This window comes from Delphinapterus leucas, chromosome 9, assembly GCF_059928025.1.
Source record: "Delphinapterus leucas isolate spDelLeu-1000000601 "Yukka" chromosome 9, BTC_Dleu_Yukka2, whole genome shotgun sequence".
Classification (NCBI taxonomy): domain Eukaryota; kingdom Metazoa; phylum Chordata; class Mammalia; order Artiodactyla; family Monodontidae; genus Delphinapterus; species Delphinapterus leucas.
This window is the reverse complement of record NC_143137.1, coordinates 76,213,948-76,235,711: the sequence shown is the minus strand read 5'-3', so window position 1 is coordinate 76,235,711 and position 21,764 is coordinate 76,213,948. Positions and strand designations below refer to the sequence as shown.

The 21,764-nt window shown below is 40.2% G+C and overlaps 1 long non-coding RNA gene across 1 annotated transcript in view; it reads right to left on the bottom strand.

The window, feature by feature from the left end:
* LOC111182278 (uncharacterized) overlaps positions 1-21,764 on the bottom strand; it is a 96,208-nt gene that overhangs the window by 18,430 nt on the left and 56,014 nt on the right. The window contains exons 2-3 of the long non-coding RNA XR_002646707.2: positions 5,626-5,805; positions 2,225-2,294 (exon numbers count right to left, since the gene is read on the bottom strand). This is a non-coding gene — a long non-coding RNA (uncharacterized LOC111182278). The remainder of the gene's footprint in view (positions 1-2,224; positions 2,295-5,625; positions 5,806-21,764) is intronic.

Here is a 21,764-nt window from a genome sequence, read left to right as displayed (position 1 = left end):
TTCTTGGGGTTGGGTGTGTAAATAAACCTGGAATTGCCACCAAGGAAAGGCAGGTCCTTCCAGGTCTTAGAGAACTGGTTATTGCTTCTTGCTACGGTAACTTGTGGTTTCCCAGAGGGTAGTGACATGTCAAGACATAGTTTGGGGTTGGGAACAACAGGTGGAAGGCCCTGCTTAGGCTTCCATGAATGCTTTTAAAATAAAGGCTGATAAATTAGAATGTGTCCAGAGGTCCAAAGAGGTACAAACATAACCCTCTGGGAAACACCGACCTAGGCTATTGTGGATCAGATAAATGCCCGTGGGCCAGCTGTCCTCCACCTTGTCCTCTCCTCTTGTGAAAGATGAATTGTAATTCAAGGAAGCATCCATGGGATGAGGCAGGAGTTGGTTCTGCGGGCTAACCGGACCCGAGTCTCACAAACACTCGATCTACAGAAGCGCAGTGTTCCTTGTGACCTGATATCACTAGATTAACAAGACTGGTGGAGCAGAGAAGGAGACACACAGCATGATCCACCTAGGCCCTGAAGGCTTCACCCCACCCCAAGGACTGCCCACTTCCTAGAACTAATAGAAAAAGTACAATCAATAATGCATTAGCCAGCCTTTTCAAATTCCTCATGGGTCAGCAAGCATGGGCATTGCTGAATTTTACACTTGAGAAATTAACCAATTCTTGATTTTATTTCAAAAGTCAGAGTAATAAGGAAAATATTTTTTTCTTTTCCAGGAAATTCATTTAAAAATTGGCATCTCACATATAATAATAACACAGTAAATCTGGAGCTAAAATAAATAAGAAGTTTTCTCCCTAATTATCCTATCAATCTTTGAAAATCCTTAGGTATTAATTTTAATTAATAATATCTCCCTCCCACCAGCAATAACAGTCACATAATATGGTGATTCTGATAAAATATTGCTTATGTATGCAACTGAAATATTAAAATTTTTAAATTGAGAGATAAAAGTACTCCAAGACACTAGTGTGATTATATTCATTTCTGTATTTTTGAAACGGCAAACTCCTGGAATCAACCTAAATATCCATCAATGGGGGTCTAAATAAACGAATCACAGTATATCCACAAAATAGTATTACATTATGCCCTTCGCTTTTTTATTTTTAACTAAATTTTATATCCTGGAGATCTTTAAACCGTAAAAAAAGAACTAGGTAGATCTGTGTGTGTTTTTCTGGGAAAATCTCCAAGACACAGAATTAATTTTTTTAATGATAACATGATCCCATTGTTGTAAATTTCTTAGAGAGAGAGAGAGAGAGAGAGAGAGAGAGAGAGAGAGAGATGTGTGTGTGTGTGTGTGTGTGTGTGTGTGTGTGTCTGTTCCTCTGTATGAAAGGCATATTCTTTCGTTCAACAAATATGTATTATGCCCTGTTATGTGCCAGGCACTGTTTTTTTTTTTTTTCAAGATATTGTGGAAACATTGAGGAACAAGACAAAGTCCTTATTCTTATGCAGCTTATTTGTGAATGGAGGAGAAAGACAGTAAGCAAGTACATAAATAAGATACTTTCAGATAGTGATCAACACTTATAAGAAAATAAAACAGACTAACGGACGAACTGCGAAGGATCATCTAAGGTAACACCTGAATGCCAGACAAGATCGGGGGAGAGTCTTTCAGGCAGAAGAGCCATCTGATGCAAGACCCTCAGACAGCACAAAGCCAGCGAGGTGAAATACGGTTAAAGGAAATGGTAGAAATAGTGGAAGAAGCAGGCAGGGCCAGATCAAGAAGAGTGTTTTAGCTCATGTAAAGGAGTTTACATTTTATTCTATATGCAGTGGAAAACTAACAAAACTGGGATTGGGTGATGAGGGAAATGACCCAAAATGACATACACTATAAAATGTAAGTCTTAAAAAGTGCATAAACACTCCCCATGCCAGTCCTTAGGATGCATTAGAAACATCTAATATTGAGGGAGAAACTTTTTCTCCATTGTTTTTTTTTAACTATGCGCAAATAATACTTGAAATGCTTAATGAAAAAAATGGGTTAATAACGTAAGGTGGCAAACAGACGCTGAGAATGTTTTCTTGGTTTCTTGTTTTAATGTGCAATACTTTTTTCCAAGCATACCTGTCTATAATGTCATCAATCTTCTCCAGACTGTGAGCAAGAGTAATGTCATATTAATATCAACTAAGATCTTCAAGCTTCTAAACTCCCCACCAATTCAAGCAAAACTTACTTTTTAAGTTCTCCCTCTCTTCCAGCCAACTCAAACCAATTACTTAACCTCTGAATCCTAGCTTGGGCTTCTGTAAAGAGAGAAATGAGAGCAACCTTAGATATAATGAGTTAATGCAGGAAGAATTCAAAGTTAGGTACATACTGGACCGACCCAGAAAGTTAGTACAAGATACAGAGGCTCACTGAAATAGGATAAGACCTGAACATCTGCATTTTATTGAAAGTTTCCAGGTGATTCTGATATATACCCAAGCTTGAGAACCAGCAAGTTAACATATTTGCCTAATCTAGTGCAATTCCTGGCATAGCAAGCTCTAATAAAGAAGTGTTGGGCTTCCCTGGTGGCGCAGTGGTTGAGAGCCCGCCTACCGGTGCACGGGACAGGGGTTCGTGCCCCGGTCCAGGAAGATCCCACATGCCGTGGAGCGGCTGGGCCCGTGAGCCATGGCCGCTGAGCCTGCGCGTCCGGAGCCTGTGCTCCGCAACGGGAGAGGCCACAACAGTGATAAGCCCGCGTACCACAAAAAAAACAAAACAAAACAAAAACTAGGCAGTTGACCTCACTCCTTGTCACGAAATATGATGGACAAGGAGGATCCCTTACTCCCACCTCAGGGAGAAACAGAGGCATGAATGGAAGGACAGAGGGATTTCCCAGAAAACAGAAACAAGGTCTGCTAGATTGGCAGCAACTTCCTTGACACCACAGAGCCCTTGCCACTCCTGCCCATCAGGGTTTGAATGTTTGCTGTGGACCAGTGACAGGTGGATGTTTTTACTCTGTCCCTTTTCAAATTGAAGCTTATTTTGCAATTTTTCCTAATGTTTAATTACTGCATATGTCTGTGTTGAAATTAATAAATTACAACATACATACAACTTAAATTGTATTTAAGTTTTTACATCATTTGACACTGGGGAAACACGAGGAGACCGCATGGAAAGGAATGAACATCACCCAGAGACTTGGACTTTAAAGAGAGTGAGAGGGTTATTTAAATGGGAAGAAAAATGTGACATTGGGGTACCAAAGAGGTGGACTATGAAAATTCACTTCTACTAGCGTGATGAGTGTACCCTTGGTTTTTTATCTCTGCTTGCAATAGCTGTTATCCCTGTTTAGATTTTTTTTTTTTTTTTTTTTTTTAGTATTTTCTAGTCTGGGAGATGTAAAGCAATGTATCAATGTTAGTTTGCATTTTTATGACTGGTAGCACATTAGAGCATCTTCTAATATATTTATTGGCTGTTTGGATTTGCTCTTGTGAATTGCATATTCATATCCCTTATTTTTCTGTTTTTCTTCTTTGTCAAATTTTAAGACCACTCTGTATGTTATAGTTATTAACCCTTGCTAAATCCATCATCTGTTTTGCAAATATTTGTTCCAAATTGCCTGCAGGCATTGCTTATAGTTAATTTTGCATTAAAAAAATTTAGTACTTATATGCTCAGATATATCAATTTTTAAAATAGATGCTAGAAAAAACTTTTATTGTAAATTTAAAAAAAATAGATGCTAGGCTTATTTAGTAGTAGTAGTAGTAGTAATAGTAGTAGTAGTAGGGTCTTTCTCTCCCCATAGCCTGTAAATGTTGTCTCTTAGATTTTTTTCTAAAGTTCTTAACAATTTAATTTTTATAGTTGTCTTTTAACTGGAATTTACTTTTGTATATGTGAAACATAGGAATCCAATTTCATTTTCTTATAGATGGATGACCAGTTGTGCCAGCACCAATTATCAATCTTTTCTCCCTGAATTAAAATACTCCTGTCATATGCTAAATTTTAATGTTTCCTGCTCTATGTCTGAATGAACAATTCGTCTACTATGCCGGTTTCATATTACTTGGGTTGTAATGGCTTTATACTATGTTCTGATATTTGCGAAGTCTCCCTCACTATTCTTTTAGATACATTTCTCGACATTTTTAAGATTTTTTTTCTTCCAAATGAACTTCCCAGTTGCTGTGTCCAGTTCCACAAAACAAATCCAACTTGGTATTCTAATTGGAATTGTATGAAATGTATAAATTGATTTGAGAATAGTTTTTTATAATTAAATCTTCTCATCCAAGAACATGCTATGCCTCTCAATCTGTTTAGACCTTGATTTTATATTGAAAATTTGTAATTTTCTTCATGTAGAGCCTTCATTTGTTTTGTTAATTTTGGGGGTAAATTGATTGCTTTAATGGCATCATAGAGACCGACTACCTTTCCCCACCCCGTAACTTGCTTTGGCCAACAAAGCGGGCAGAAGTGATAGAATGCTAGTTCTAAGCCTAGGTCTCTGTATGCCTTGCATACTTCTGCTTGCTTTCTTTTTTTTTTTAATAAGTGGTTTCTTTTTTATTTACGTATTTGGCTGTGCCAGGTCTTAGTTGTGGCGTGCGGGACCTTCGTTGCCATGTGTGGGATCTTTAGTTGTGGCATGCGGGATGTTTTGAGTTGTGGCATGCGGGCTCTTAGTTGCGGCAGGCAGCATCTAGTTCCCTGACTAGGAATTGAATACGGGCCCCCTGCGTTGGGAGCACAGTGTCTTAACCACTGGACCACCAGGGAAGTCCCTCTGCTTGTTCTCTTGTACCTTTCCCATAGCTGTGAAAAGAGCTTCCTCTGTAGCCACAGCCCCTTCAACCTAGAGACAGACCTTACAGCAAAGCCACTCAGCCAAGCCCAGCCAAGAATTACAAGTGAAAATACCTGTCAAGATGGTCCATGCCAAGATCCTATTTGCCATTCCCATTGTGCTCTTGGGAGGAATGCAATTCCCTTGCTATCTCTTCTGTGACTTATACTGGGTACATCAAACACAACCAACCCTGCCATTTTGACCACGGCAGATTGGACCAGATATTCCTGTCTATGCTAAAAGCAGACATGGTAAGCTGAACATTAGAAAGAGCTAATCCTTTGAGAAACTTAGAATAAAACTCTGCCCAACAGGGAGTCCCTGTATCAAATGGTAACGTATCAACACACTTCGTTCCTCTTGTTAAGGATGAAGTAATATGTACACAGAAGTGGGTCACTATAGCCATTGTAAGGTAAATGATTGCTCTACTAATCCATGTAGCTTGCTTACAGGCCAGTTTGGGGTATGTAAAACTGGCATGTAAGAAAGTTTACATTCTCTTGGGTTTGACCTATGCATGTCAACAAATCTCTATTTTCTAACCTTTTATTTTCCACAACAAAAATAATAGCTGGTATATTTTAGTTTTTACCATAAGCAACAAAAATAATACCAAAGATATCCAGTATTTAATAACACATATGTCATTTTGTTAAATCCTAATAAATGAATCTTCCAGGTAGTTGTTAATATTGTTCTCTTTTTACAGGTGAGGGAACTGAACTTTAGAGAGGAAAAATAACTAGTTCACTATCATATACCTTGGAAGTAGAGGAACTGGGATACAAATCCAGATCTGTCTGGCTCCCAGGATGGTCTTCTATGCTTCTATAGCAGTCGTTTTCAAAGTGTGGTCCCCAGATCAGCACATCAGCATCACCTGGCAACTTCTTAGAAATTCAAATTCCTGGGTCCTACCCAGACCTACAGAATCAGAAACTCTGAGGAACGGACAAAAGAAATCAAGTTTTAACAAGACCTCCTCACCAGGATTCTGATGCCTGCTTAAGTTCCAGAACCACTGCTCTATACCATACTACCTCCACAAAATGATTTTAAAGGTGGGAATGAATTCTGTGAGCAGAAATGATCTGAAAGTCTTCCTGAAGACTATAAGCTGAGCTTTAGAGGATAAAGAGAATAAAGTGGGTATAAAAAGGAGATGAGGGGAAAAGGTCTGGAGCTGCCGAAGACGTAAGAGACTTTTTCCTCCCTCTTTGTTTCCTGGTGCGCGAGGAGAGGGGTTTAACAGCGCTGCTTAAAGGAACTCCAGAGACGGGCGCGAGCCGCGGCTAAAAGCACGGACCCCAGAGACGGGCAGGAGACGCTAAGGCTGCTGCTGCCGCCACCAAGGGGCCTGTGTGCGAGCACAGGTCACTATCCACACCCCTCTTCCGGGGAGCCTGTGCAGCCCGCCACTGCCAGGGTCCCGGGATCCAGGGACAGCTTCCCTGGCAGAACGCACGGCGGGCCTCAGGCTTGTGCAACGTCACGTCGGCCTCTGCCGCCGAAGGATCACCCCGCACTCCGTGCCCCTCCCTCCCCCCGGCCTGAGTGAGCCAGAGCCCCCGAATCAGCGGCTCCTTTAACCCCGTCCTGTCTGAGCGAAGAACAGATGCTCTCCGGCAACCTACACGCAGAGGCGGGGCCATATCCAAAGCTGAGCCCCTGGGAGCTGTGAGAACAAAGAAGAGAAAGGGGAATCTCTCCCAGCAGCCTCAGAAGCAGCGGATTAAAACTCCACAATCAACTTGATGTACCTGCATCTGTGGAATACCTGAATAGACAACGAATCATCCCAAATTGAGGAGGTGGACTTTGAGAGCAAGATTTATGATTTTTTCCCCTTTTCCTCTTTCTGTGAGTGTGTATGTATATGCTTCTGTGTGAGATTTTGTCTTTATAGCTTTGCTTCCACCATTTGTCCTAGGGTTTTATCCGTCCGTTTTTTTAAAAAATTTTTTTCTTAATAATTAATTTTAATAACTTTATTATACTTTACCTTCTTTCTTTCCTTTTCTTTCTTTCTTTCCTTCTTCCTTCCTTCCTTCCTCTCTCTCTGTCTCTCTCTCTCTTTCTTTCTTTCTTTCCTTCCTTCCCTCCTTTAGACAACGAATCATCCCAAATTGAGGAGGTGAACTTTGAGAGCAAGATTTATGATTTTTTCCCCTTTACCTCTTTTTGTGAGGGTGTATGTGTATGCTTCTGCGTAAGATTTTGTCTGTATAGCTTTGCTTCCACCATTTGTCCTAAGGTTCTATCCGTCCCTTTTTTTCTCTAAATAATTATTTTTTAATTTAATAACTTTATTATACCTTATTTTATTTTACTGTATCTTCTTTCTTTCTTTTTTCCTTCCTTCCCTCCTCCCTTCCTTCCTTCCTTCCCTTCTTTCTTTCTTTTTCTTTCTTTCTTTCTTTCTTTCTTTCTTTCTTCCTACTTCTACTAATTCTTTCGCTCTACTTTTTCTCACTTTTATTCTGAGCCATGTAGATAAAAGGCTCTTGGTGCTGCAGCCAGGAGTCAGTGCTGTGCCTCTGAGGTGGGAGAGCCAACTTCAGGACACTGGTCAACAAGAGACCTCCCAGCTCCACATAATATCAAACGGCGAAAATCTCCCAGAGATCTCCATCTCAACACCAGCACCCAGCTTCACTCAACGACCAGCAAGCTACAGTGCTGGAAAACCTATGCCAAACAACTAGCAAAACAGGAACACAACCCCACCCATTAGCAGAGAGGCTGCCTAAAATCATAATAAGTCCACAGACACCCCAAAACACACCACCAGACGTGGACCTGCCCACTAGAGAGACAAGATCCAGCCTCATTCACCAGAACACAGGCACTAGTCCCCTCCACCAGGAAGCCTACACAACCCACTGGACCAACCTTAGCAACTGGGGACAGACATCAAAAACAACGGGAACCACGAACCTGCAGCCTGCAAAAAGGAGACCCCAAACATAGTAAGATAAGCAAAATAAGAAGACAGAAAAGCACACAGCAGATGAAGCAGAAAGATAAAAACGCACCAGACGTAACAAATGAAGAGGAAATAGGCAGTCTATCTGAAAAAGAATTCAGAATAATGATAGTAAAGATGATCCAAAATCTTGGAAATAGAATGGACAAAATGCAAGAAACATTTCACAAAGACCTAGAAGAACTAAAGATGAAACAAACAATGATGAACAACACAATAAATGAAATGAAAAAGACTCTAGAAGGGATCAATAGCAGAATAACTGAGGCAAAAAAACAGATAAGTGACCTGGAAGATAAAACAGTGGAAATAACTACTGCAGAGCAGAATAAAGAAAAAAGAATGAAAAGAACTGAGGACAGTCTCAGAGACCTCTGGGACAACATTAAACACACCAGCATTCAAATTATAGGGCTTCCAGAAGAAGAAGAGAAAAAGAAAGGGACTGAGAAAATATTTGAAGAGATTATAGTCGAAAACTTCCCTAATATGGGAAAGGAAATACTTAATCAAGTCCAGGAAGCACAGAGAGTCCCATACAGGATAAATCCGAGGAGAAATACGTCAAGACACATATTAATCAAACTGTCAAAAATTAAATACAAAGAAAACATATTAAAAGCAGCAAGGGAAAAACAACAAATAACACACAAGGGAATCCCCATAAGGTTAACAGCTGATCTCTCAGCAGAAACTCTGCAAGCCAGAAGGGAGTGGCAGGACATACTGAAAGTGATGAAGGAGAAAAACCTGCAACCAAGATTACTCTACCCAGCAAGGATCTCATTCAGATTTGACGGAGAAATTAAAACCTTTACAGACAAGCAAAAGCTGAGGAAGTTCAGCACCACCAAACCAGCTTTACAACAAATGCTAAAGGAACTTCTCTAGGCAGGAAACACAAGAGAAGGAAAAGACCTACAATAATGAACCCAAAACAATTTAGAAAATGGGAATAGGAACATACATATCGATAATTACCTTAAATGTAAATGGACTAAATGCTCCCACCAAAAGACACAGGCTTGCTGATTGGATGCAAAAACAAGACCCATCTATATGCTGTCTACAAGACACCCACTTCAGACCTAGGGACACATACAGACTGAAAGTGAGGGGATGGAAAAAGATATTCCATGCAAATGGAAACCAAAAGAAAGCTGGAGTAGCAATTCTCATATCAGACAAAATAGACTTTAAAATAAAGACTATTAGAAGAGACAAAGAAGGACACTACATAATGATCAAGGGATCGATCCAAGAAGAAGATATAACAATTGTAAATATTTATGCCCCCAACATAGGAGCACCTCAATACATAAGGCAAATACTAACAGCCATAAAAGGGAAATCGACAGTAACACAATCATAGTAGGGGACTTTAACACCCCACTTTCACCAATGGACAGATCATCCAAAATGAAAATAAATAAGGAAACACACACTTTAAATGATACATTAAACAACATGGACTTAATTGATATTTATAGGACACTCCATCCAAAAAAAACAGAATACACATTTTTCTCTAGTGCTCATGGAACATTCTCCAGGATAGAACATATCTTGGGTCACAAATCAAGCCTTGGTAAATTTAAGAAAATTGAAATTGTATCAAGTATCTTTTCCAACCACAACGCCATGAGACTAGATATCAATTACAGGAAAAGATCTGTAAAAAATACAAACACGTGGAGGCTAAACAATACACTACTTAATAACGAAGTGATCACTGAAGAAATCAAAGAGGAAATAAAAAAATACCTAGAAACAAAAGACAATGGAGACACAACAATCCAAAACCTATGGGATGCAGCAAAAGCAGTTCTAAGTGGGAAGTTTATAGCAATACAAGCCCACCTTAAGAAGCAGGAAACATCTCAAATAAACAACCTAACCTTGCACCTAAAGCAATTACAGAAAGAAGAAGAAAAATACCCCAAAGTTAGCAGAAGGAAAGAAATCATAAAAATCAGATCAGAAATAAATGAAAAATAAATGAAAGAAACGATAGCAAAGATCAACAAAACTAAAAGCTGGTTCTTTGAGAAGATAAACAAAATAGATAAACCACTAGCCAGACTCATCAAGAAAAAAAGGGAGAAGACTCAAATCAATAGAATCAGAAATGAAAAAGGAGAAGTAACAATTGACACTGCAGAAATACAAAAGACCATGAGAGATTACTACAAGCAACTCTATGCCAATAAAATGGACAACCTGGAAGAAATGGACAAATTCTTAGAAATGCACAACCTGCCAAGACTGAATCAGGAAGAAATAGAAAATATGAACAGACGAATCACAAGCACTGAAATTGAAACTGTGATTAAAAATCTTCCAACAAACAAAAGCCCAGGACCAGATGGCTTCACAGGCGAATTCTATCAAACGTTTAGAGAAGAGCTAACACCTATCCTTCTCAAATTCTTCCAAAATATAGCAGAGGGAGGAACACTCCCAAATTCCTTCTATGAGGCCACCATCACCTTGATACCAAAACCAGACAAGGATGTCACAAAGAAAGAAAACTACAGGCCAATATCACTGATGAACATAGATGCAAAAATCCTCAACAAAATACTAGCAAACAGAATCCAACAGCACAGTAAAAGGATCATACACCATGATCAAGTGGGGTTTATTCCAGGAATGCAAGGATCCTTCAATATACGCAAATCTATCAATGTGATAAACCATATTAACAAATTGAAGGAGAAAAACAATATGATCATCTCAATAGATGCAGAGAAAGCTTTTGACAAAATTCAACACCCATTTATGATAAAAACCCTCCAGAAAGTAGGCATAGAGGGAACTTTCCTCAACGTAATAAAGGCCATATATGACAAGCCCACACCCAACATCATTCTCAATGGTGAAAAACTGAAACCATTTCCACTAAGATCAGGTACAAGACAAGGTTGCCCAATCTCACCACTCTTATTCAACATAGTTTTGGAAGTTTTAGCCACAGCAATCAGAGAAGGAAAGGAAATAAAAGGAATCCAAATCAGAAAAGAAGAAGTAAAGCTGTCACTGTTTGCAGATGACATGATACTATACATAGAGAATCCTAAAGATGCTACCAGAAAACTACTAGAGCTAATCAATGAATTTGGTAAAGTAGCAGGATACAAAATTAAAGCACAGAAATCTCTGGCATTCCTATACACTAATAATGAAAAATCTGAAAATGAAATCAAGAAAACACTCCCATTTACAATTGCAACAAAAAGAATAAAATATCTAGGAATAAACCTACCTAAGGAGACAAAAGACCTGTATGCAGAAAATAATAAGACACTGATGAAAGAAATTAAAGATGATACAAATAGATGGAGAGATATACCATGTTCTCGGATTGGAAGAATCAACATTGTGAAAATGACTCTACTACCCAAAGCAATCTATAGATTCAGTGCAATCCCTATCAAACTACCACTGGCATTTTTCACAGAACTAGAGCAAAAAATTTCACCATTTGTATGGAAATACAAAAGACCCCGAATAGCCAAAGCAGTTTTCAGAACGAAAAACGGAGCTGGAGGAATCAGGCTCCTGCACTTCAGACTATACTACAAAGCTACAGTAATCAAGACAGTACGGTACTGGCACAAAAATAGAAAGATAGATCAATGGAACAGGATAGAAAGCCCAGAGATACACCCACACACATATTCTCAACTTATCTTTGATAAAGGAGGCAGGAATGTACAGTGGAGAAAGGACAGCCTCTTCAATAAGTGGTGCTGGGAAAACTGGACAGGTACATGTAAAAGTATGAGATTAGATCACTCCCTAACACCATACACAAAAATAAGCTCAAAATGGATTAAAGACCTAAATTTAAGGCCAGAAACTATCAAACTGTTAGAGGAAAACATAGGCAGAACACTCTATGACATAAATCACAGCAAGATCCTTTTTGACCCACCTCCTAGAGAAATGGAAATAAAAACAAAAATAAACAAATGGGACCTAATGAAACTACAAAGCTTTTGCACAGCAAAGGAAACCATAAACAAGACCAAAAGACAACCCTCAGAATGGGAGAAAATATTTGTAAATGAAGCAACTGACAAAGGATTAATCTCCAAAATTTACAAGCAGCTCATACAGCTCAATAACAAAAAAAAACCCAATCTAATCCAAAAATGGGCAGAAGACCTAAATAGACATTTCTCCAAAGAAGATATACAGACTGCCAAGAAACACATGATAGAATGCTCAACATCGAGAAATGCAAATCAAAACTACAATGAGATATCATCTCACGCCAGTCAGAATGGCCATCATCAAAAAATCTAGAAACAATAAATTCTGGAGAGGGTGTGGAGAAAAGGGAACACTCTTGCACTGCTGGTGGGAATGTGAATTGGTTCAGCCACTATGGAGAACAGTATGGAGGTTCCTTAAAAAACTACAAAAAGAACTACCATATGACCCAGCAATTCCACTACTGGGCATACACCCTGAGAAAACCATAATTCAAAAAGAGTCATGTACCAAAATGTTCATTGCAGCTCTATTTACAATGGCCCAGAGATGGAAACAACCTAAGTGCCCATCATCGGATGAATGGATAAAGAAGATGTGGCACATATATACAATGGAGTATTACTCAGCCATAAAAAGAAACGAAATTGAGCTATTTGTAATGAGGTGGATAGACCCAGAGTCTGTCATACAGAATGAAGTAAGTCAGAAAGAGACAAATACCGTATGCTAACACATATATATGGAATTTAAGAAAAAAAATGTCATGAAGAACCTAGGGGTAAGACAGGAATAAAGACACAGACCTACTGGAGAACGGACTTGAGGGTACGGAGAGGGGGAGGGGTGGGCTGTGTCGAAGCGGGAGAGAGGCATGGACATATATACACTAACAAACGTAAGGTAGCTAGCTGGTGGGAAGCAGCCACATAGCACAGGGATATCAGCTCGGTGCTTTGTGACTGCCTGGAGTGGTGGGATGGGGAGGGTGGGAGGGAGGGAGACGCAAGAGGGAGGAGATATGGGAACATGTGTATACGTATAACTGATTTACTTTGTTAAAGCAGAAACTAACACACCATTGTAAAGCAATTATACCCCAATAAAGATGTTAAAAAAAAAATGAGATGAAAAAAATTAAACATACTCAAACCATATGATCCAGCAATTGCACCCTTTGTTATTTATCCAAAGAAGTTGAAAACTTATGTCCATACACAAAGCTGCAGATGGATATTTATAGCAGCTTTATTCATAACTGCCCAAACTTGGAAGCAGCTGATGTCCTTTAGTAGATGAATGGATAAGTAAACTGTGGTATACCTACACAGTGGAACATTATTTAGTGCTAAAAAGAAAAGAGCTGTTAAGTCATAAAAAGGCATAGAGGAAATTTAAATGCATATTATTAAGCAAAAGAAGCCAATTTGAAAAGGCTAATTACTTATAGTTGTATGACTCCAACTATATGGCATCTGGAAAAGGCAAAATTGTGGAGACAGTAACAGGATCAGTGGTTGCTGGGGGCTGGGGGCTGTGGGAGGTGGAGCAGAGATATTTTCAGGGCAGTGAAAATACTCTGTATGATAATATAATGATGGATACATGTCATTAGACATCTTCCAAACCCACAGAAGGTACAACATCAAGAATGAACCCTAGAGGGGGACCTTGAAGATGGCGGAAGAGTAAGACGCGGAGATCGCCTTCCTCCCCACGGATACACCAGAAATACATCTACACGTGGAACAACTCCTACAGAACACCTACTGAAGGCTGGCAGAAGACCTCAGACCTCCCAAAAGGCAAGAAACTCCCCACGTACCTGGGTAGGGCAAAAGAAAAAAAGAAAAAACAGAGACAAAAGAATAAGGACGGCACCTGCGCCAGTGGGAGGGAGCTGTGAAGGAGGAAAAGTTTCCACACACTAGGAAGCCCCTCCGCGGGCGGAGACTGCGGGAGGCGGAGGGGGGGTCTTCGGGACCGAGGAGTAGTGCACAGCGACGGGTGCGGAGGGCAAAGCGGGGAGATTCCCGCACAGAGGATCGGTGCCGACCGGCACTCACCAGCCCGAGAGGCTTGTCTGCTCACCCGCCCGGGCGGGCGGGGCTGCGAGCTGAAGCTCGGGTTTCGGTTTTGGACGGAGCGCAGGGAGAGGACTGGGGTTGGCGGCTTGAACATAGCCTGAAGGGGTTAGTGCACCACGACTAGCCGGGAGGGAGTTCGGGGAAAAGCCTGCACCTGCCGAAGAGGCAAGAGACTTTTTCTTCCCTCTTTGTTTCCTGGTGCGCGAGGAGAGGGGTTTAAGAGCGCTGCTTAAAGGAACTCCAGAGACGGGCGCGAGCCGCGGCTAAAAGCGCGAACCCCAGAGACGGGCGCGAGCCGCGGCAAAAAGCGCGAACCCCAGAGACGGGCGCGAGCCGTGGCTAAAAGCGCGGACCCCAGAGACGGGCGCGAGCCGCGGCAAAAAGCGCGAACCCCAAAGACGGGCGCGAGCCGCGGCTAAAAGCGCGGACCCCAGAGACGGGCGGGAGACGTTAAGGCTGCTGCTGCCGCCACCAAGGGGCCTGTGTGCGAGCACAGGTCACTCTCCACACCCCTCTTCTGCGGAGCCTGTGCAGCCCGCCACTGCCAGGTTCCCGGGAACCAGGGACAACTTCCCCGGGAGAACGCACGGCGGGCCTCAGGCTGGTGCAACGTCACGCCGGCCTCTGCCGCAACGTCACGCCGCCTCTGACGCCGCAGGCCCGCCCCGCACGCAGTGCCCCTCCTTCCCCCCCCTCACCCCCGGCCTGAGTGAGCCTGAGCCCCCGAATCAGCGGCTCCTTTAACCCCGTCCTGTCTGAGCAAAAAACAGACGCCCTCCAGCGACCTACACGCAGAGGCAGGGCCAAATCCAAAGCTGAGCTCCTGTGAGCTGTGAGAACAAAGAAGAGAAAGGGAAATCTTTCCCAGCAGCCTCAGAAGCAGAGGATTAAAGCTCCACAATCAACTTGATATACCCTGCATCTGTGGAATACCTGAATAGACAAGGAATGATCCCAAATTGAAGAGGTGGAATTTAGGAGCGAGATCTATGATTTTTTTCCCTTCTCCTCTTTTTGTGAATGTGTACGTGTATGCTTATGTGTGACATCTTGTCTGTATACTCTTGCTTCCACCATTTGTCCTAGGGCTCTATCCGTCCATGGTTTTTAAAAAAAAAAATTTTTTTTTCTCAATAATTAATTTTAATTGTAATAACTTTATTATACTTTACCGTCGTTCCTTCTTTCTTTCTTTCTTTCTTTCCGTCCTTCCCTCCTTTAGACAACGAATCACCCCAAATTGAGGAGGTGGTCTCTGAGAGCAAGATTTATGATTTTTCCCCCTTTACCTCTTTTTGTGAAAGTGTATGTGTATGCTTCTGTATAAGATTTTCTCTGTATAGCTTTGCTTCCAACATTTGTCCTAAGGTTCTATCCGTCCCTCTTTTTTTTTTTTTCTAAATATTTTTTAATTCAATAACTATATTATACTTTATTTTATTTTTACTGTATCTTCTTTCTTTCTGTCTTTTTTCCTTCTTTCCCTCCTTCCTTCCTTCCTTCCTTCCTCCCTCCCTCCCTCCTTTCTTTCCTTCTTTGCTTCTTTCTTCCTTCCTTCCTTTCCTCCTTTCCTTCTTTCTTTCCTCACACTTCTACTAATTCTCTCTACTTTTTCTCCCTTTTATTCTGAGCCGTGTGGATGAAAGGCTCTTGGTGCTCCAGCCAGGAGTCAGGGCTCTGCCTATGAGGTAGGAGAGCCAACTTCAGGACACTGGTCAACAAGAGACCTCCCAGCTCCACATAATATTAAACGGTGGAAATCTCCCAGTGACCTCCATCTTAACACCAGCACCCAGCTTCACTCAACGACCAGCAAGCCACAGTGCTAGACAACCTATGCCAAACAACTAGCAAAACAGGAACACAACCCCACCCATTAGCAGAGAGGCTGCCTAAAATCATAATAAGGCCACAGACACCCCAAAACACACCACCAGACGTGAACCTGCCCACTAGAGAGACAAGATCCAGCCTCATCCACCACAACACAGGCACTAGTCCCCTCCACCAGGAAGCCTACACAACCCACTGAAACAACCTTAGCCACTGGAGACAGACATCAAAAACAACGGGAACTACGAACGTGCAGCCTGCAAAAAGGAGACCCCAAACACAGTAAGATAAGCAAAATGAGAAGACAGAAAAACACACAGCAGATGAAGGAGCAAGATAAAAATGCACCAGACCTAACAAATGAAGAGGAAATAGGCAGTCTACCTGAAAAAGAATTCAGAATAATGATAGTAAGGATGATCCGAAATCTTGGAAGTAGAATGGACAAAATGCAAGAAGCAGTTAACAAGGACCTAGAAGAAATAAAGATGAAACAAGCAATGATGAACAATGCAATAAATGAAATTAAAAGTACTCTAGATGGGATCAATAACAGAATAACTGAGGCAGAAGAACGGATAAGTGACCTGGAAGATAAAATAGTGGAAATAACTACTGCAGAGCAGAATAAAGAAAAAAGAATGAAAAGAACTGAGGACAGTCTCAGAGACCTCTGGGACAACATTAAACGCACCAACATTCGAATTATAGGGGTTCCAGAAGAAGAAGAGAAAAAGAAAGGGACTGAGAAAATATTTGAAGAGATTATAGTTGAAAACTTCCCTAATATGGGAAAGGAAATAGTTAATCAAGTCCAGGAAGCACAGAGAGTCCCATACAGGATAAATACAAGGAGAAATACGCCAAGACACATATTAATCAAACTGTCAAAAATTAAATACAAAGAAAGCATATTAAAAGCAGCAAGGGAAAAACAGCAAATAACACACAAGGGAATCCCCATAAGGTTAACAGCTGATCTCTCAGCAGAAACCCTACAAGCCAGAAGGGAGTGGCAGGACATACTGAAAGTGATGAAGGAGAAAAACCTGCAACCAAGGCTACTCTACCCAGCAAGGATCTCATTCAGATTTGATGGAGAAATTAAAACCTTTACAGACAAGCAAAAGCTGAGAGAGTTTAGCACCACCAAACCAGCTTTACAGCAAATGCTAAAGGAACTTCTCTAGACAAGGAACACAAGAGAAGGAAAAGACCTATAATAACGAACCCAAAACAATATAGAAAATGGGAATAGGAACATACATATCGATAATTACCTTAAATGTAAATGGACTAAATGCTCCCACCAAAAGACACAGATTGGCTGAATGGATACAAAAACAAGACCCTTATATATGCTGTCTACAAGAGACCCACTTCAGACCTAGAGACACATACAGACTGAAAATAAGGGGATGGAAAAAGATATTCCATGCAAATGGAAACCAAAAGAAAGCTGGAGTAGCAATTCTCATATCAGACAAAATAGACTTTAAAATAAGGACTATTACAAGAGACAAAGAAGGACACTACATAATGATAAAGGGATCGATCCAAGAAGAAGATATAACAATTGTAAATATTTATGCACCCAACATAGGAGCACCTCAATACATAAGGCAAATACTAACAGCCATAAAAGGGGAGATTGACAGTAACACATTCATAGTAGGGGACTTTAACACCCCACTTTCACCCATGGACAGATCATCCAAAATGAAAATAAATAAGGAAACACAAGCTTTAAATGATACATTAAACAAGATGGACTTAATTGATATTTATAGGACACTCCATCCAAAAACAACAGAATACACATTTTTCTCAAGTGCTCATGGAACATTCTCCAGGATAGACCATATCTTGGGTCACAAATCAAGCCTTGGTAAATTTAAGAAAATTGAAATTGTATCAAGTATCTTTTCTGACCACAACGCCATGAGACTAGATATCAATTACAGGAAAAGATCTGTAAAAAATACAAACACATGGAAGCTAAACAATACACTACTTAATAATGAAGTGATCACTGAAGAAATCAAAGAGGAAATAAAAAAATACCTAGAAACAAATGACAATGGAGACACAACGACCCAAAACCTATGGGATGCAGCAAAAGCAGTTCTAAGGGGGAAGTTTATAGCAATACAAGCCCACCTTAAGAAGCAGGAAACATCTCGAATAAACAACCTAACCTTGCACCTCAAGCAATTAGAGAAAGAAGAACAAAAAAACCCCAAAGCTAGCAGAAGGAAAGAAATCATAAAAATCAGATCAGAAATAAATGAAAAAGAAATGAAGGAAACGATAGCAAAGATCAATAAAACTAAAAGCTGGTTCTTTGAGAAGATAAACAAAATAGATAAACCACTAGCCAGACTCATCAAGAAAAAAAGGGAGAAGACTCAAATCAATAGAATTAGAAATGAAAAAGGAGAAGTAACAACTGACACTGCAGAAATAAAAAAAATCATAAGAGATTACTACAAGCAACTCTATGCCAATAAAATGGACAATCTGGAAGAAATGGACAAATTCTTAGAAATGCACAACCTGCCAAGACTGAATCAGGAAGAAATAGAAAATATGAACAGACCAATCACAAGCACTGAAATTGAAACTGTCATTAAAAATCTTCCAACAAACAAAAGCCCAGGACCAGATGGCTTCACAGGTGAATTCTATCAAACGTTTAGAGAAGAGCTAACACCTATCCTTCTCAAACTCTTCCAAAATATAGCAGAGGGAGGAACACTCCCAAATTCCTTCTACGAGGCCACCATCACCTTGATACCAAAACCAGACAAGGATGTCACAAAGAAAGAAAACTACAGGCCAATATCACTGATGAACATAGATGCAAAAATCCTCAACAAAATACTAGCAAACAGAATCCAACAGCACATTAAAAGGATCATACACCATGATCAAGTGGGGTTTATTCCAGGAATGCAAGGATTCTTCAATATACGCAAATCTATCAATGTGATAAACCATATTAACAAATTGAAAGAGAAAAACCATATGATCATCTCAATAGATGCAGAGAAAGCTTTTGACAAAATTCAACACCCATTTATGCTAAAAACCCTGCAGAAAGTAGGCATAGAGGGAACGTTCCTCAACATAATAAAGGCCATATATGACAAGCCCACAGCAAACATCATCCTCAATGGTGAAAAACTGAAAGCATTTCCACTAAGATCAGGAACAAGACAAGGTTGCCCACTCTCACCACTCTTATTCAACATAGTTTTGGAAGTTTTAGCCACAGCAATCAGAGAAGAAAAGGAAATAAAAGGAATCCAAATCGGAAAAGAAGAAGTAAAGCTGTCACTGTTTGCAGATGACATGATACTATACATAGAGAATCCTAAAGATGCTACCAGAAAACTACTAGAGCTAATCAATGAATTTGGTAAAGTAGCAGGATACAAAGTTAATGCACAGAAATCTCTGGCATTCCTATATACTAATGATGAAAAATCTGAAAGTGAAATCAAGAAAACACTCCCATTTACCATTGCAACAAAAAGAATAAAATATCTAGGAATAAACCTACCTAAGGAGACGAAAGACCTGTATGCAGAAAATTATAAGACACTGATGAAAGAAATTAAAGATGATACAAATAGATGGAGAGATATACCATGTTCTTGGATGGGAAGAATCAACATTGTGAAAATGACTCTACTACCCAAAGCAATCTACAGATTCAATGCAATCCCTATCAAACTACCACTGGCATTTTTCACAGAACTAGAACAAAAAATTTCACAATTTGTATGGAAACACAAAAGACCCCGAATAGCCAAAGCAATCTTGAGAACGAAAAAAGGAGCTGGAGGAATCAGGCTCCCTGACTTCAGACTATACTACAAAGCTACAGTAATCAAGACAGTATGGTACTGGCACAAAAACAGAAATATAGATCAATGGAACAGGATAGAAAGCCCAGCGATAAACCCACGCACATATGGACACCTTATCTTTGATAAAGGTGGCAGGAATGTACAGTGGAGAAAGGACAGCCTCTTCAATAAATGGTGCTGGGAAAACTGGACAGGTACATGTAAAAGTATGAGATTAGATCACTCCCTAACACCATACACAAAAATAAGCTCAAAATGGATTAAAGACCTAAATGTAAGGCCAGAAACTATCAAACTCTTAGAGGAAAACATAGGCAGAACACTCTATGACATAAATCACAGCAAGATCCTTTCTGACCCACCTCCTAGAGTAATGGAAATAAAAACAAAAATAAACAAATGGGACCTAATGAAACTTCAAAGCTTTTGCACAGCAAAGGAAACCATAATCAAGACCAAAAGACAACCCTCAGAATGGGAGAAAATATTTGCAAATGAAGCAACTGACAAAGGTTTAATCTCCAAAATTTACAAGCAGCTCATGCAGCTCAATAACAAAAAAACAAACAACCCAATCCAAAAATGGGCAGAAGACCTAAATAGACATTTCTCCAAAGAAGATATACAGAATGCCAACAAACACATGAAAGAATGCTCAACATCATTAATCATTAGAGAAATGCAAATCAAAACTACAATGAGATATCATCTCACACCAGTCAGAATGGCCATCATCAAAAAATCTAGAAACAATAAATGCTGGAGAGGGTGTGGAGAAAAGGGAACACTCTTGCACTGCTGGTGGGAATGTGAATTGGTTCAGCCACTATGGAGAACAGTATGGAGGTTCCTTAAAAAACTACAAATAGAATTACCATATGACCCAGCAATCCCACTACTGGGCATATACCCTGAGGAAACCAAAACTCAAAAAGAGTCATGTACCAAAATGTTCATTGCAGCTCTATTTACAATAGCCCGGAGATGGAAACAACCTAAGCGCCCATCATCGGATGAATGGATAAAGAAGATGTGGCACATATATACAATGGAATATTACTCAGCCATAAAAAGAAACGAAATTGAGCTATTTGTAATGAGGTGGATAGACCTAGAGTCTGTCATACAGAGTGAAGTAAGTCAGAAAGAAAAAGACAAATACCGTATGCTAACGCATATATATGGAATTTAAGGGGAAAAAAAAAAAACGTCATGAAGAACCTAGGGGTAAGACAGGAATAAAGACGCAGACCTACTGGAGAACGGACTTGAGGATATGGGGAGGGGGAAGGGTGAGCTTTGACAGGGTGAGAGAGAGTCATGGACATATACACACTAACAAACGTAGTAAGGTAGATAGCTAGGGGGAAGCAGCCGCAAGGCACAGGGATATTAGCTCGGTGCTTTGTGACAGCCTGGAGGGGTGGGATAGGGAGAGTGGGAGGGAGGGAGACGCAAGAGGGAAGACATATGGGAACATTTGTATATGTATAACTGATTCACTTTGTTATAAAGCAGAAACTAACACACAATTGTAAAGCAATTATACCCCAATAAAGATGTTTAAAAAAAAAAAAAAAAAAAAAAAAAAGAATGAACCCTAGTGTAAACTATGGGCTTTGGATGGTTATGATGTGTCAATGGAGGTTCAGCAATTGTAACAAAGTACCCCTCTAGTGAGGGATGTTGATATGGTAGAAATTATGCTCATATGGGAGCAGAAAGTATATGAGAAATCTTTGTACCTTCCTCTTAATTTTGCTGTGGATCTAAAAGTTCTCTTTAAAAAATCATCTCAAATAAATAAAAAATAAAAATACTAAGTGCCAAAAAATACTTTGCCTAGGAAGGCTCAAAGTCAAAAGAGTGATTATGCGGATGGAAAGACCAAGACCAGCTTTCACGGAGGAGGTAGTCATTAAAAGAGGCCATAAAGAATGGTTAGAATTTGAACAAAGGGCAAAGGGCAGGACTGTCTAGGTCGAGTTTCTCAACCTTGGCACTAGGAATGTTTTGGAAGAGATCATTCTTTGTCATGGGTGTCTGTCTTGCGCATTGTAGGATGTTTAGCAGCATCCCTAGCCTCTACCCACCAGTGGCACCCTCCAGCTGTGCCAACG